Source organism: Sceloporus occidentalis, unplaced genomic scaffold, assembly GCF_023333645.1.
Source record: "Sceloporus occidentalis isolate IW3139 unplaced genomic scaffold, rSceOcc1.0.p SCAF_7, whole genome shotgun sequence".
In the NCBI taxonomy this organism is placed as follows: Eukaryota; Metazoa; Chordata; class Lepidosauria; order Squamata; family Phrynosomatidae; genus Sceloporus; species Sceloporus occidentalis.
This window is the reverse complement of record NW_028316987.1, coordinates 82,513,865-82,532,689: the sequence shown is the minus strand read 5'-3', so window position 1 is coordinate 82,532,689 and position 18,825 is coordinate 82,513,865.

Here is an 18,825-nt window from a genome sequence, read left to right as displayed (position 1 = left end):
CGTCACTGGTCATGTAAAAGGTTATCTAATTGCTTTACACACATATCTGTGCAACAAAAAATTGCATTGGGTGTATTCTTGCATTAATTCTGAAAATGCACAACTTGTACTAACCCAGTGACATAATTAGATACTCATTTCAGAAGTTCATTCTGCTCCAAGTCATGTTGTTCCTGTTCCACATTAACATGCTTTTAAAAAATGTCATATAGAAATACACATTTAAATATGTATTTTTAAAAATATTTTCTCATGTATGTATGCATTTAAACCATACTTGTTCTGACTGTGCAAATTTCAAAAGGTCTGAAATACATATTTTAAAATATGGCTCAATACTTCTTATGAGCCCAAAACTGCATCACAGAATTTAGTGAAATGTGTAATCTGCAAGATCAGGATAAGAGTTTAGGAAGCATGGCATACACCACTTCAGACGTATTCATAAACAGTGAATTTTTGAAAGGCTCATACATCCGTTCATTGAGGTGTATCACAAGGACTGTAGGCCAGCCCTGTAACTAAGGTAAAGTAAATAGGGAAAATAATAGGGTGTGGGAAAATATTCATAAATATTCAAAATCCATATGAAAAAGAGGCTTCTCTAGTGTCAGAAAACCCTGATGTGGAGAATTCTGGAGGAAAAGGCATCTTCACACATCAGGACTTATCCTACACAAAAGCTGTACTTTATTTGCATACAAAATGACATTTTCTGCACAGAAAGCATATTTCTAGCACAAAACCTCCATTATTTTCTGCACAGAAAATAATTTTTTCTATATAGAAAACAATAAATCAATGTAGAAAACAATATTTCTGTACAGGAAATTTGCTGTGTGTTCATATACACACAAAACCACAGGGGTGTGTTTTTTGCAAAAGAAATCCTAAATTGAGAACAGTTTCCAAACCAGTCTTTAAGGACTGTCACAGAAGGACAGTCCAGCCAGAGAGAGGAGAAGGAGAGGAGCAGCTGGGCAGCCATATCGAGACCATGTGCTTGTTGCTGAAGGGGCGGAGCTTCTGTGAGTCACATATGTGAGTCACAAGGGGGTGGAGCTAGCAGACAAGCTTTATATACCACCTTCCAGAGCCGTGCGCCGTTAACTCAACAATTCTACTCAAGTGGCATCGGGTTAGAATCAGATATTGAAACAGAACCTTGCCTTTAAGTGTAAGATAGCAGCCAGGACATTCCTTTAAAGTAGTATTCCCAGTAGATTGACTGTTATAGTCATTACCAAAGACTTTGTAGTATGGACAACGAGGGATCTGCTGCAGTCACCTGCAACTCTTGTGGGATGTTTCTCTTCTTGCCTACAGAAGTGGAGAACTTCACATGCATCAAGTGCAAGTTGGTAGCACTCTTGGAGGAGAAAGTGCAGCAGCTGGAGTCCAGAGTAGCTACACTTCAGCATATTAGGGAACAAGAGGATTTCCTGGACACAACAGAACTAACGATCTTGGATGAGTACCACGCAGAGGAAGATGCTCGGGTGGAAGAGGTCACTTGCCATACACAGGAGGCAGACAGCTGGAGGAATGTCACAAAGAGAAATAAGCCAAGAAGGGATTGTTCTGGGAGCTTGCAGCTAGAGAATCGATTCAAAGCTCTTTCCCTTATCAAGGAGGATGAAGAAGAGCAGCATGCACAGACTTCAGGGACAGAGCAAGGGAGCCTGAGAGTCCCACCTGAGGGAACAGTCGCTGCTAAGCCTCGGAGGAGGCGTGTGGTCATAGTGGGGGACTCCTTGCTGAGGGGTACAGAAGCAGTGATTTGTAGGTCTGACAAGATGTCTCGAGAGGTGTGTTGTCTTCCAGGTGCAAAGATCCGTGATGTGACAGAGAGGCTGACAAGACTGGTCAAGCCTACTGACCAATACCCCTTCCTTTTGGTCCACGTGGGAACTAATGATACTGCAAGACACAGCCTTCAGGACATCAAAAGGGATTACGAGGTGCTTGGTAGGAAGCTGAAAGGAATGGATGTACAGGTTGTCATCTCGTCTCTTCTGCCAGTTGAAGGGCATGGTCCACGAAGGGAGAGGAAAATAGCAAATATGAACAACTGGCTCCGCAGATGGTGCCGCTGAGAAGGATTTGGATTCTTCGATCATGGGCTGCGGTTCCATGAGGAGGGACTTCTTGCAACAGACGGGTTGCATCTCATGCCAGTTGGAAGAAATGTTTTTGCCAACAGTCTCAAGAACTTGATCAGGAAGTCTTTAAACTGAGTTCCGAGGGGAAGGGAGACAATATTAAGGAAGGCGAAAGGGATGGCGAAAATAGTCAAACTGACATAGAGGAAACAAGAAAAAAAGTGCAAGGACCCAACAGTGGGAGGCAAAAAACTTGCACAGGCAGCAAGTAAAAGGGACCCATGGTCTGTGATGTCTCTACACTAATGCACAGAGCATGGGAAATAAGCAAGATGAACTTGAACTCCTAGTACAGCAAAGCAAATATGACATAATTGGCCTCACTGAAACCTGGTGGGACGAGTCTCATGATTGGAATGTGGAAATAGAGGGGTATAACCTTTTTAAGAGAAATAGGCCAAACAGGAAAGGAGGAGGAATAGCACTATATGTCAGAGATATTTACACCAGTGAAGAGATCCAGGACATCAATCATGGAAGCCAGGTGGAGAGCATCTGGATAAAAATTAAAGGGGAGGGAAACAACAAGGGTGTTACGGTGGGAGTCTTCTACAGACCCCCAAGGCAGACTGAGGAATTGGATGATATCTTTCTAGAACAGATGACCACACAGGCAGAAAGGAGAGATGTAGTAGTGATGGGTGACTTCAACTATCCTGATATTTACTGGAAGTCAAACTCAGCAAAATCCTCAAGGTCTAGCAAATTCCTCACTTGCCTGGAAGACAATTTCATTGTCCAAAAGGTGGAAGAGGCAACAAGGAAGTCAGCTATTTTAGATCTGATCCTAACCAACAAGGATGACTTGGTTAATGGGGTGCAAGTAGTGGGATCATTAGGTGGAAGTGACCATGTTCTCCTGGAGTTTGTAATACAGTGGAAAGGAGAAACCAGGCAAAGTCAAACACACATTCTAGATTTTAGGAGAGCGGATTTCAGTAAACTTAGAGAAGTATTGAGGGCGATTCCATGGTCAGAAATACTAAAAGATAAAGGAGTTCAGGACGGATGGGACTTTCTCAAAAGGGAGATACTGAAGGCACAATTTCAAACAGTTCCGGTGAAAAAGAAAAATGGGAGGTGTCTCAAGAAACCAGGATGAATGACTAAGGAACTTTCAACTGAGCTGAGTTTGAAACGGAACATGTATAAGAAATGGGAAAAGGGGGAAATCACGAAAAAGGAATTCAAAGAAATAGCAGGCATCTGCAGGGTTAAAGTCAGAAAAGCTAAAGCGCAGAATGAACTCAGACTTGCTAGACAGGTTAAAGACAACAAAAAGGGCTTTTTTGGATATGTCCGCAGCAAAAGTAAGAAGAAGGAAATGGTAGGGCCACTGCGTTGAGAGGACGGCAAAATGTTAACAGGGGACAGAGAAAAGGCAGAATTACTCAACACCTTCTTTGCCTCAGTCTTCTCAGAAAAGGGAAAGCGTGCTCAACCTGAGGATAATGGAGCAGAGGACAGAATAGGGAAATTTCAGCACAGAATAAGTAAAGAGATAGTAGAGGAACACCTTGTTAATCTAAATGAATTTAAGTCTCCGGGACCAGATGAACTCCATCCAAGGGTATTAAAAGAACTGGCAAATGTAATATCGGAGCCATTGGCAATAATCTTTGAGAAGTCCTGGAGAACAGGAGAAGTGCCAGCAGACTGGAGGAGGGCAAACGTTGTCCCCATCTTCAAAAAGGGGAAAAAAGAGGATCCCAACAATTATCGTCCAGTTAGTCTGACATCAATACCAGGAAAGATTCTGGAGCAGATAATTAAACAAAGAGTCTGTGAACATCTAGATGGCAATTCCATAATCACAAAAACTCAACATGGGTTTCAGAGAAACAAGTCATGCCAGACAAATCTAATCTCTTTCTTTGATAAAATTACCAGCTTGGTAGATGAAGGGAATGCTGTGGATATAGTATATCTTGATTTCAGTAAGGCCTTTGACAAGGTTTCCCATGACATTCTTGCAAAGAAGCTTGTAAAATGTGGACTAGACAAGGTAACTGTTACATGGATTTGTAACTGGTTGACTGGCCGAACCCAAAGGGTGCTCAACAATGGCTCCTTTTCATCCTGGAGAGAAGTGACCAGTGGGGTCCCACGGGGCTCTGTCCTGGGCCCAGTGCTATTCAACATCTTTATCAATGACCTGGATGACAGAATTGGGAGCATACTTATCAAATTTGCAGATGACACCAAATTAGGAGGAATAGCTAATACCCCAGAGGACAGGATCAAGATCCAAAATGACCTGAATAGACTAGAAAGCTGGGCCAAAGCTAACAAAATGAAATTCAACACAGAGAAATGTAAGGTATTGCACTTAGGGCGGAAAAATAAAATGCACAGATATAGCATGGGTGACACTTGGCTGAATGAAACTACATGTGAAAGGGATCTAGGAGTCCAAATAGACCACAAGTTGAACATGAGTGAACAGTGTGATGCGGCAGCTAAAAAGGCCAATGCAATTTTAGGCTACATCAATAAAAGTATAGTGTCTAGATCAAGAGAAGTAATAGTGCCACTGTATTCTGCTTTGGTCAGGCCCCACCTAGAATATTGTGTCCAGTTCTGGGCACCACAATTCAGAAAGGACATTGAGAAACTGGAGCGTGTCCAAAGGAGGGCGACAAAAATGGTGAAGGGTCTGGAAACCATGCCCTATCAGGAATGACTTAGGGAGCTGGGGATGTTTAGCCTGGAGAAAAGAAGGTTAAGAGGTGATATGATAGCCCTGTTTAAATATTTGAAAGGATGTCATATTGAAGAGGGAGCAAGCTTGTTTTCTGCTGCTCCAGAGAACAGGACCCGGAACAATGGATGCAAGCTACAGGAAAAGAGATTCCACCTGAACATTAGGAGGAACTTCCTGACAGTAAGGGCTGTTCGACAGTGGAATGCACTCCCTCGGAGGGTGATAGAGTCTCCTTCCTTGGAGGTCTTTAAACAGAGGCTGGATGGCCATCTGTCAGGGATGCTTTGATTTGGATTTCCTGCATGGCAGGGGGTTGGACTGGATGGCCCTTGCAGTCTCTTCCAACTCTACGATTCTATGATTCTAAGGAAGAAAAGTGGTTAACTTTTTCATAATTGCCCAGGAGAACAAACTTTATAAAGACTTATGTTCCTAGATAATGTGCATCACCTCTGTTAGAACTACATTTTGCCTTCCTAACAACTGTTTCAATTCTTTCTAATTCATGATATGAAGACAATGACAACTTCTGTTTAAAGAATGTCTAGCTTTAAAAACAAGAACAATTTGTGAAAAAGTTGATGAATAGGTCAGAGTGAAAGTACTGTACAAAAAAAAAGCCTCATCTGGAAGACCCCTGAAAGGTCTTCTCAATCAAGACTTATCTAGACAGAAGATGGATATTTCATGGTCACATTCACTTCAGTGAGCATGAAGGAGGAAAAAAAGGTCCATATAGTAATGTGACCCTTAAAGATTTAAATAATAAATGCCAAGAGTCTGCATCATAGTCATGATGTCACAGCTACAATTTGTCTCCTAATCTGACCCCTTAATTTGTTTGTTTGTTGTTGTGTGCCTCCAAGTAATTTTTGACTTATGGTGACCCTATGTCAAAGCATAACATAGGGTGACCCTATGGTAACCACCTTTAAATCCAGCCAGTTGCATCAAGGAATGGGGTTCTGTGGTGTTAGTGAGCGGGGAGCTAAAGGATGATGTATCCATCCCTCTCCCATCTGCACTTAGTGGTGTATGTATCAGGAGCAAAAGTCTAGGGGGGATGAAAATAGGAAACACGGTAATTTTATTAAAACAATATGTTGCAATGGGATGTTAAAAGGATGGTACAGTTTTCCATGACCACTGATGAAGATGCATAGTCTAAACGCATTTGGTCTCTGTTTGTTCACTTGGCAATTGTAATGGGCGTACTGTACTATCCCTTTTAATTTTTTACTGAGAGGTGCACAGGAATTTATCTGCCATTGTACTGACATTTTGTATGTTTGACACCTCCTTATGTTCTGTTATAGTGTTTGGGATTTGCAGTTTTCAAGCCTAGTACTGACTGGCAACACTAGCCTTGTGTTTGTTAGGGAGTGGCTTACAGGCCAGCACAAGCCTGTTTGTTTATAGGATTGCATATATTTTATGCTTTTTATTTCCTTTTAACATCCCATTGCAACATATTGTTTTAATAAAATTACTGTGTTTCCTATTTTCATCCCCCCTAGACATTTTGTCCACACACCTGTTTGTTTTAGTTTAGGGTATCACCTCCCCGTTTTTTCTCTCTCTGTATCAGGAGCAAAGACAGAGGCACAATGATTTCAGGAGCACTGAAACCCCAGGAGGATTCTGACAGATGTCAGCACTCATGTCATCATTTTGCATCTGACTATGGGGACATAGCTGGATGCTTCTCTGATCCTGCTTGTCTGCCATGGAACATGGGTGTCTTAGGGGCTTTTCAGTAATTCAGAGAGGGTATATTGGTCAAAATAGTGTAGATTCACGTATGAATGTTCATGTTACGTTGAAGGGATGTTTGAGGCCAATGTAAATTGTTGTTTTTGTTTCATACATCTTGCTCTTCATTATTGGATACAACTGTGGACTCTCTAAATCTAAGTAGGCTATACATATTCAGACATAAATAAATAATTCAGCCTTTTATTCATTCCTACGTTTCTATATTGCTTTACATTTTTTCAAAGTCTCAGAACAATATACAATATTGAAGTAATAACTATGATAAAACGCTTTCAAAGAATAAACCAATAAAATAGGGCTAAAACAGTGAAACAGTACAATATTTCGTGAACATCATTAGGGGTAACTGACTAGGTTAGTGACTAGAAAATACCTGAGAAAAGAATACAATAGCAAATAAATTAGCTTCTTGGCTTGTTGGGCAGAACAAATGTATAATATCCAAGCTATTGACTGGCAGCCAGTTAGTGATATATACAAGTGTAAATGAAAGTTACTCCTGCATATGAAACTTTTTTTGCTGTTGTTATTGCAGAGGCAGGAATTCATCTACCTTATCAATCCAAGAGTGATCTGTTGTTTTGTGCTATGAACTTCAAATGCTGAAGGACACTTCTAAAGTCTAATGACAATAATAATGATTATAACAACAACAGTCATACTTTTCCTGGTTTTGCTTATTAGTAGATTTAGCCTCTCATCTTTAAATGCCAAGCATCACCAATGCCATTTATGATTTAGGAGGCAATGACATGGCCAAGGACATGCAAGAGGTCAGTAGCAGAACAAGACTTTTGATGACCAGAGCTGACAGAATGTACAGAGGGGAACACTACAGCTATTGACCTTTTCCCTGACTGAGTGACTCACAAGATTTATGGTTCACCCACAGCAAATACTGATTCCTTGGTCAATAAATCTTGATACTGACTTCGCCAGAGTCAATATTTGGTAGTATTTATAATAAATTAGTAATCATCAACATCAGCTACTGTCTAACGATAAACATGTGGGTGTGAAGGGTGAGATAGGGAAGAAAAAATGGAAATGAGATTCTTGAATTCTTGAGAACTACACAGAGCTAAGCAAATACACAAAAGTAATAGATAAGCTCAGCGGTGGGTGTTTCCTACCTGGGTGAGCAATCCTTTCCCATGTTATTATACCAACAACTGCCCTGCCTTTTTTCTCTTCACTTATGAAGAAAATTCTCTCAGAAAGGCTATGGATCCATACAGACATCCAGAATGCAAAGTGCTGTATATACTCATGGCCTGGGTGACTCTAGAAATTTCTTGCAAAAAACTCCAAAATCCTGGGTCAACTTATCCATAGGTCAATGTACTGTATACGCTGAAAGCCATGCCAGAAAAGCCCCTCGTGCAGCTTGGAAGAAGTCATGGGGTGTGTGCCTGTGGTGCACATGCGTACCACTGCACCATAGTGGGTGTGAGCCCCATTGCTCCAGCACACATGGATTTCCCCTTACGTGGAGGGATCTGGAACGGAACCCTGTGTAAGGGGAGGGCCCACTGTATATTAACTCTTCCCTAAAATGGAATCACCACTGTCTCTGAGTAGAGAGGTGAAAGACAAAAGCTTAGTCTGTCCTAGTAGAACCTAAAAGAAGTACCGACTCTTTTATTCTCTTTGCTGGAGCACCGCTTCCACCTTTTTGTAATGCCTTGGAGGGAAAATGGTGGCACTCCCTCTCAAAGAGCACCATGGGAGTAGCAGAGGTCAGTGATTCTTTTAGGTTCTCACCTTTCATCACTCTACTCAGAGAAGGGGATGGTTCTTTCATATATATATATATATATATGAGTTAATACCATAACTTAACTCTTGCCTTTAGATCCTTTTTGATATGTGCACAATTTCTTAGCCCCATCCATTCCTGGTCACCTCCACCACACATCTCACACCACCATTTATCAAAGTTTCTTCCTCATCCAACAAACCTCTAGGGTGAGCACAAACAGTTATGCCTGGCAGAATTTTGTAAATTCTTTGGCATTGTTATCCTTTGTTATAATAATAATAATAATGATAATAATAATTTATTTATATTCCGCCTTTTCCCAGAGGAATCAAGGCGGATTACAGCAAAAAACTATAATAAATACAAATAACAATAAAATCACATTTCAAAATCACAATATACATGATGTAGGGAGAATCATGTCCTTAGCCTAATATCCACCGCTGCTGGCAGGTGATGCTATGAGGACAAGTGAGAGGGGGAAGTCTATGGGCTCCACTAAATAAAGGAGTCCATATCATAACAATGATATGTCACAGTCTCCCTGCACTATCACCGTGTCACTGGTGCCTCTCTTATAGGCAAGCCTCCCCTCAAATAGCTGGGCTGGAGTGATGTTTTGTTCTTTATATCCTTTGTTATATGCTCCTAAATTTTACCATCTACCTAACCATTGGCCATATTGAAATCCATAATTTTGGCCCTAAAGTCTGCCTTTGATTTATGCATGAGGTCAACTTATACATGAGTTTATACAGTTTCCCAGAGATGTTAATAAAAGAAGAGGCAAAATGAGGGCACTGTCTGTCCATAAGAATTCTGCCCCAACCAATGAAACTTCCTTCAATCCCCACATTTCTAGCATTCCAAAAAGAGGGACACTAAAAATCATTCACATTTTCCATTTATTGTGTTTGCATTCCCTCAGTAACTCTGTTTGCTCCTTTTCTTTGGATGTCTAAACTGTAAATGCTCAACTGAGGTTTTAAGTTACTGCAATGCTAGAAATTTGAGGCTGGAACTTTAGATGATTTGAGCAAGTGAACCAGTTCAACCCTTGTATTGAGGATTGAACATAATCCAAGGTAATATTCTGGCCTTGAAAAACAATGTGAGTACAATCAATGAAACAGACCCAGCAATTTCATTCAATTCTCCCCCTTTCCATTTATTTATCAGTTGCATGAAAAGTAGGATCCATCAAATTAATAGTTTGGAATTTCCTTTAGCCATTACCCCCCTCTAAAGGATCATATGATAACCTAGTATACCTGTGCTCTTAGCTTTACAGCTGTTATGTGTTCTGCCATATTTCAAAAATCCAGTCTGTCGAGGCTGATAGTCATTCTAGGAGTTGTAGTCCCTACTTTTCCAAAGCCTCCCTCTTGGTGTGATACAGTAGATCTGCATGATATAATATGATTATTTTCTTTTTACTGAAACTGTTACACAGAGATCTTTGGTTTTCTTCAGAGCAGAGCAACTAGGTAGGACACTTTTAAATATTTCACCTGGGGTGTAATATTCTGTGTCCAAGGAAGTAATTAAAATTGGTAAACTAGCACAAGAAGAATGAAAGAGCAATACTGCTCCCATCAGAATGAATGGAAGCTGAATGTCCTGGGCAGCTGTTTTAGATATTTTTTTAAAGAGAAAACATTAGGAGATCCAATAATAGATTCCCCACACCACATCTGTTATGAAGCTAAATTTAAACAGTCAACTCAGTGAAGCAGGAATCTGTCTTTTTGCTTACTATGCTCTGTAAAGTCCCATGAGCAATAATGGTGCCATATTCATACCAGTCGAACAAAAGCCTGTCAGATCAACTTCCATATTAAGTTACAACTCAGACACTACTCAACCCAAGAAATACACCACAAGTTGCAATGGAGACAGTGAACTAACTCTTTTGGCTGAATATCTTCGTTGCCTGTTTTAATTTGTTGCTTTTGGATTCTTAAAGCTTTGGTTTGCACACCATATTTTTGTCACAGTCCTCAAGTTTTCTTTCTTTCTTTCTTTCTTTCTTTCTTTCTTTCTTTCTTTCTTGCTAAAGAACTCTGAAGTAATGCCTATTTTTCATATTGTTTCCTTGTATAGTATTATGAAGATGTACTTCATAGTTTGCATGAAGAGCCCTGCTTTCTTTAGTACTGTGCCATTTCTATTTATTATTATTATTATTATTATTATTATTATTAACCTTTATTTATAAAGCGCTGTAAATTTACACAGCGCTGTACATACAATCTTTTTAATTGGACTGTTCTGTATAGGTTTCCTCTATAATGGAGATTCTTTTTGATAAGTTTTGGAGGTCCTATATTGTACTTCTTTGGTCTTTCAATCAATTTCTGGGTTCAGTTGAGTTTTGTCATTCAGATTCTAATGTATATTCATATTTCCTTTCCATCTTCTAGGAATGTGAACATCTTTTCATTTCTCATCCTCATTAACTCTGCCAAGTTTCTCTAATCTTTGGCTCCTTGCCATCCTTGTTTCATAGCAGGTTGCAAGACTGTTTGTTTTCTTGTGCACATTTCAGATACATTTTTCCTAATGTGTGTATTTATTTGCTCAATTTACTGAAGTCACTCAATCCCCCCCCCCCCTCATAGAACCATAGAATCATAGAGTTGGAAGAGACCGCAAGGGCCATCCAGTTCAACCTCCTGCCATGCAGGAAATCTAAATCAAAGCATCCCCGACAGATGTCCATACAGCCTCTGTTTAAAGACCTCTAAGGAAGGAGACTCCACTACACTCAAAGGGAGTTTGTTCTACTGTCAAACAACCCTTACTGTCAGGACGTTCTTCCTAATGTTGAGGTGGAATTGCTTTTCCTGGAGCTTGCATCCATGACTAGAGGGTGGTTGTCCCTCCCCCAATTATGCACCTTTCAGCATTTCAGTTTTTCAACAATAGGCATTATTTTATGTACACTTCCTCTCTTGGAAATGCTCTTTCGGCCTCACAAACAGAAGCAGCCTATTCTCGTTAAACAGCTCTTACTGTAAGGAAGTTCTTTCTAATATTAAGGTGGAATCTCTTTTCCTGTAGTTGGAAGCCATCACTCAAGTCTTAGTCTCTGGGCTATTAGAAAACAAATTTACTTATTCCATCCTTAATGTGACCACTCCTCAAACATTTAAACATGGCTATCATGCCATCTCTCAATCTTCTTTTCCCCAGGTTAAACATACCCAGCTCCCTAAACCAATCCTCATAGGGCATAATTTCCAGACATTTCACCATAATAAAGGACGAAGCCAAAGAAAGACAAAGACAAGATGTATTACTTGTAGCTGTCCTAACAGATCAGAATGTCAAGAAATCAAAAAGCATAGGAAAGAGTTTACTTGTTTGTTGTTTAATTGTCTGTAACAAGAACACCACTCTGCTCCTGGAAAATTTATGGCTGCCTGGACTTGACAGCCAGGTGGCTAATTGATCAGCATTTTCACTTTAAGCCTGTGCATGAGATATTGACTCCTTTCATGCTCCTGTTTTGGTCACCATTGCTCTGCAAATGAAAGAGGTATTTCCTCACTATCTACCTTTCATTTGACTCCCCTGTTGAAACAGATACATTGCCTACCAGACTATTTCCAGGCACAATTCAAAGTGCTGTTTTTGACATTTAAAGCCTCACATGGCTTGAATCCTGATTATTTGAAAGTTCTCCTTATATAAACCAGCACATACTTTAAGATCTGCAGTGGAAGGTTTTCTCTCTGTCCCACGACTTTCACTGGTCTGATTGGTGAGGACTCAGGAGAGAACTGTCTCTGTGGCTGCTCCCATACTGTAGAACTTCCTTCCATGTGAAGTTTGACTGGCACTCTCCTTGCTCTCTTTCTGCCAGCAGAAAGTCAGGGCACCGTCAGATCCAACCATATACCCCTCTAGGGCTTCTTGGAACCTTTTGGGTTCCATCAGCCTTCGAGGGTGGACCATTCTAATAGGTCTGCCACCCCCGGGGGGGATCTGGGTAGCTGCCTTGATATTAACCTCCACCAGGAAATGATCCGTCCATGACAAGGCGGAAGTACTAATTACTTCCACCCACGGAGTTTCCATGTCCGTACAAAAGACCACATCGAGAGTATTACCAGCCGAATGCGTTGGACCCGTAACCAGTTGAGACAGGCCCATGGCTGTCATGGAATCCATGAACTCCCGAGCCGCACCAGATGGACTGTGGCTGGCCACGAAGGGGATGTTGAGGTCCCCCAGGACAATAAGCCTGGGGGACTCCAACAGCAACTCTGAAACCAGCTGTGTCAGCTCAGTTAGGGAGTCTGTTAGCGCACGGGGTGGCCGATAGACCAGCAGAATCCCTAAACTGTCTCTGGCTTTTAGGGTCAGGTAAATACACTCGATATGAGAAGTTTGACGAACATGGTTCCTGGTTAAGAGAAGGGTGTACTTATGAATCAAGGCAAACCCCCCCCCCCCCCCCACTTAACCTGGTCTGGTCCTTAACTGAGAATCCGGCAGGGAGGGCCTGTGCCCACACAGCTTCTCCCTCAGGCCCAAGCCAGGTCTCAGTAATGCAAGCCAGGTCACAGTTCTTGTCTTCCAACAAGTCATATATAATGTGGGTCTTGTTTTTCACGGACCTGGCATTGCACAGGAGCAGAGACAGGGTTTGTGGTATGGTTTGATTGACCCTCAGGCCTCTTTGATTAGGAAAGTGGGTGGAAGGTGGGATAGATATTACGCATCGATCTCGCCTTCCCCTGTAACGCATTCCCATTTTCCTACCACCATACCTCCCCCTGCCCCACACTACTCCAATAGGAGCCCCACTCGTACCAAGGGTGACATCTGCCTCCTCCCTAACCGAGACATTCCCCGTACCCATAACCTCCAGCATGCGAGGCGAAAGCAGCCTTTCGCCTCGCATGTAGTCAACTCCAACAAAAACTCAGAGACATTCAGAACAAGTGGTGGATCAAGTTAGCAGAAATGACTCAACGTTGTGCAGATCTGGGTGATTCCAGAGGATTTTACGAAGGTCTTAAAGCAGTGTTTGGACCTACATATCAGGTCCAAAGCTCCCTATACAGTACAGATGGTCAAACACTAATCACAGATAAAGCTTCCATTCTGAACCGATAGGCTGAACATTTCCAAAGCCTCTTTAGTACCAACCGAGTTGTCAGCTATTATCAGCTATTCAATATACTCAGCTATTCAACATATGACACAACAACCGATGAAAAATGAATTGGACATAGCTCCCACTCTGGAAGAGACCCTTAAGGCCATACAGCAGATTAAAAATGGCAAGGCAGCCAGGATTGATTGAATTCCACCTGAAGCTTGGAAACACAGAGATCATGTACTCCACGGGCTCCTTGTGAGTTGCTGGAAAAAGGTGAACTGTCATCAGATCTCCGAGATGCAGTCATCATCACCCTGTATAAGAAAAAAGGAGCAAAATCCGATTGCTCAAACTATTGAGGTATAACACTGCTCTCCATCACTGGAAAAATCCTTGTAAGGATACTCCTGAACAGGTTAGTTCCTGCTATTGCAGAAGAACTTCTCCCTGAAAGCCAATGTGGCTTTAGAGCTAATAGGAGCACTACAGATATGGTATTTGCCCTTAGACAACTGCAAGAAAAATGTAGAGAGCACAACAAAGTACTCTATGGTGGGTTACATACCGCTGGATTGCGGTGGTCTCCCGCCGCCGCCGCTTGCAGGGGCCGGGAGCTGCAGCGGCCAAACCGCACAGGGCCCGGACGCTCTGAGGAAGGAGAGCGGAAATTGTGCTCCTTCCTGGGCCCCAGAAAGACATCGCGAGGTGCTAGTCGTGCACTTGCGGCATCACTTTTGGGGGGCACAACGTGCGGACGCATAGCATCTGCTACGTCGATATGACAGTGGCCATGTGGAAAGGCCGCCGCCATTTGTCACGGACTCTGCCGTGATAGGGTAAGGGGCGTCTGGAAGAGACGCTCCTTTTTCAAAATGGGACGTCCTAAGGACGTCCCTTATGGCGGTGTGTAACGCGCCTATGTAATATTTGTCGACCTTACCAAAGCCCCAAATTGCTCAAAATGATCATCCTGCTACATGAAGGCCAGCAAGGTCAAGTCAGATATGGCGACGCTCTCTCGGAGCCCTTTCTAATAACTAATGGTTTGAAACAAGGTTGTGTTCTCGCTCCAACTCTATTTACAATCTTCTTCAGCATGATGCTCCAAAGAGCTATGGCAGATCTCGAAGAAGAAGAAGGCATTTATATACGCTGCCGTACTGATGGTAGCCTGTTTAACTTAAGCCGTCTGAGGGCTTGCACAAAGACTCTAAACTATCTAGTCCGTGAGCTGCTTTTTGCTGATGATGCTGCCCTCATTGCCCATATGGAAGCAGCTCTGCAGCATCTAACATCCTACTTTACAACAGCTGCAGAGCTCTTTGGGCTGGAAGTCAGTCTGAAGAAAACGGAAGTTCTCTACCAGCCTGTACCACAGGAAGAACACTACCATCCTCACATCACTGTAGGCAAATCTGTGCTTAAGTCCGTTCAGCATTTCACCTACCTGGGAAGCATCATCTCCTCAGATGCCAAGATTGATAAAGAGATCAATCACAGACTAGCAAAGGCATATAGTGCATTCGGAAGGCTTCACAAAAGAGTCTGGAGTAACAAACACTTGAGGCAAAGCACAAAAATCAGTGTGTATTGTACTGTCTATTCTTTATGAGTCTGAAACATGGGTCACCTATCGCCAGCACCTACGGTTCCTCGAACGCTTTCATCAGTGCTGTTTATGCACAATTCTAAATATACACTGGACTGACTATGTGACAAATGTTGCTGTCCTTGAGCAAGCAGGGATCACCAGCATTGAGGCTATGCTATTGAGGACGCAGCTGCACTGGGCAGGACATGTTTCTAGGATGAAAGACCATTACCTCCCCAAAATAGCATTCTACGGTGAACTCGCCATGGGTCGGCATAAGAGGGGTGCCCTAAAGAAGAGATACAAGGACTCCCTGAAACAACATCTCAGGCTCGGCAAATTGATCACCAACAATGGTCCGCCCTGGCCTCGCATCGGGAGGCATGGAGATGCACTATCCACGATGCTGCAGCCTTTTTCGAAAGCTCACGCTGAACGAGTCTCAAAGAGAAACGACAACGCAGAAAGAACCACAACCCGAAAACATCACTCAAGGAGACTTTCTGCTGTGCTTTCTGCAACCGGACTTGTTTATCTCGGATTGGCCTTTTTAGTCATCAACGCGCTTGTAGAAAGCGCGGGATGAGTCCTTCCTGAATCTTCGTTCACGAAGTACAGCCAGAGAGACATATTTACCTTTTCTGGCTGAAGTTTATCAAGTCAGCAGTGCTCAGGCTCTGGGGAGAGTTTGTCTTCAGGAGCCAGATGCTCCAGGTACACCTTCACTGAGTCAGATTGCACAGATAGGTTAAAACACCTGCTGCCCAAAGCCTGCACTTTTCCTACACCTGGTACAGATAATACCAAAAAGACCAGTGGTCTGGCTGCAGCTAAGGTAAACACCTATGATCTTGCTTTTTCTATTTGATTTCTTATCATTCCATCCCAGTGCTGAGTCTGATTTGTCCATCGTGAGTTTGTGTGATATATTCTGTAATGAATTGCTCATTTATGGTGCTATGCTTTGATTATTTCTTGTGAGCCATGGTGGACATGATTCATGGATAAAGTAACATATAACTTTAATCATACTGATACTATCTGAAATAAGCTATTAATCCCAAATTTTCTTTCCTCGTGCCAAACGTATAGACACATGTCATAAAATCATTCCTCACCAGATGTCCATCCAAAATTTCTGTCTCATCACAAAGTACTCCAAAAAGTGCCTTTTCCTTTTCAGTTTAACTTTTCCACAAATCAAAGAATCATAATGTTAGAATCATAATGTTCCACAAATCAAAGAATCATAATGTTGAATCGACTTCTTGTCCAATCACTCTAAGCACCTACTCCTATAGAAATTAACTGCTACAGCACCATTAATATGTGGCCATTCAGCTTCGGCTTTAGATTCTCTAATAAAAAAGAGCCAACTGCTTTCTGAGCCAGTCTGTTCCAGCATCAAACAGCTTGAATTGTCAAGACAGTCTTCATACATTTAGTGGAAAGCTCCTATCCTTTGGAACAATGAGGAACAAATTTACTCCACTGTTGGTTTGACAGCCCTTCAGATATTTGAACTTACTCTCTTCTTCCATTGATAATAATGACGACACTTCTGTGTTCCCCCATTTTGACGTGTGCTTCTCAGAACTTAGAAAAATTACTTTTGGGGACCTGTACTTCCAGTACTTACATATCCTGATCAATGGCATCTTTTTGGGGAATCAAAATTAATAACATTAAGAAGTAGCTGTCCCAGTTTGTTATACACTTCACTGTAGGCGAAGACAGATGGAGGGGGAAAGCCAGCTTACCTCTGGGTTTTCCTATTCATGGGCAGAACCCACTGACCACACTGCCAGCTCCTACAATGGGCCAAACATCAATGGGCAGTCCACACAGTCCCCCTTCTCCTGCAAGGTTGGACTGGCAAAAACCGGGCATTTGTGGGCATAAGCAGTGCTGCAGCATTATTTTTTTCTGTTCCACCCCAATGCATGTGCACATGCACATGGAAATACTGCCAGATACTGGTTTTGCCAGTTGTTTCCATCATCCTGCCCAGCTGCTAGCCCATTTGGCATCCTGTACAAACAGCCTTGCAACTGGCCACTTGGTTGCACAAGTGTTTGATTGCCATTACAGTGCATTGGTGTGCCCAGTGACACAATGGCACAGCATGATTTTGAAGGCCCCCGTATAAGCCCTCATTTCCTTCTTCTCCAATGCCCCCCTTGTTGGACCAGCTAGTTTATTATTGTTCTTCTTAAATCAATTGTCTTGTTGGAGACCTGTTGTGTTCATTGTGATTTTGCTACCTGAGTTGTGCAATGGGTCGATGGTGCCACTGACCACTCCTGAGCATGTGAGATCAATATGTGAGTGGGCAGCAAAAAAACCAAAGAGCAGCAATGGTGATGGTGGCTTTTCAGTCCATTCCCCCATCTCTACATCTGTGCACAGTCTGCACATCAATGTGATAATTAGCACTTTCTGACTTGAACCAAAGCAACCTGGGGTTATTTTGCTCCAGTGTTTAGCCCAGGAGCACAGCTTCGTTTTGGTTTTCTCCTGTTTTGGTCATGTGTGTCATTTGTAGGTAGGTTTCAAAACTGGGCAAAATTATTTCTTTTCACTTGTGGGGACAACCCCCTAGAGAACTAATAAGGGATTTTTTTTGGTCTGGGACTACAGTTCAGTGTGTATCCTACATCGAGCTTGCATATTATAAAACTGCATCACATCGTTACACAGTGGTTTTGCTATGCCATATTTATGCTGAACACTGACATAATGAAACTAATCAGTGTATGCATATATCAATGTACCTGCTTATTCTCCTATTAGGCAATGGACAGAATGCACAGTGGCTGTTTCTGCAATCTCAGTGAATCAAATGATACACTGAAGACACTGACAAATAGTTACATAACATCATCAACACTACATTATCCTTCTGCTGAATACCCACATTGGCCTATATGCCTACTTACTGTTTCACTGTGAAATAGAGAATGATAATGTTTGTTTCTAAAATTCCAGTGAAAGAAGTGTTACACTGATTAATAGCTACTCACTATCAAAGAATGTACAGCTTTCTGAAATCCTGCTGGTTAATCCCAACTAGAGTAGACCCACCGAATCCATTGTTGGATGGTGACTCAATATGTAGGTACTTCCAACTGATTAAAAGACTCAACTCTAGCTGAGATTAATAATAGGATTTAGACACATGTAAAATATTTAAAAGAACTAGCATGGTGTAGTGTTTTGAGTGTTGGACTGTAACACCAGAAGACTAGGGATGAAATCCTTGTTCGGCCAAGAAAACTCACAGAGTGACTCTGGATAAATTACACTCTCTCACGCTCAGAAGAAGGCAATGACAAACCCTCGTTGCAAAAATCTTGCCAAGAAAACTCCATGATAGGTTCACTTTAGGATCATCATAAACTGAAAACAATTTGAAGGCACACAACAACAAAATAGTTACACTAGTGGAATTCTGCTTATGCAACCATGAATGGAATATGTCCATTGCACAACAATCAAACCAAAGAGAGAATTTACAAAGGTGTATGACACAAACAGAATTCTAGCCATTAAATTTCAATGGCTGATTTCTTCCGGTGCTAACAGCCCTTGTCTCTGAGTGTCTGAGAGTATTTAAGCCAAAAGTTTTGTGAGGCTGGTTTAGGGAAAAAAAAACTTCCTGATTCTTTCACAGGCTTATCAGTTTGCTAAAGCTGTGTCATCTAAGATAAGGATTTG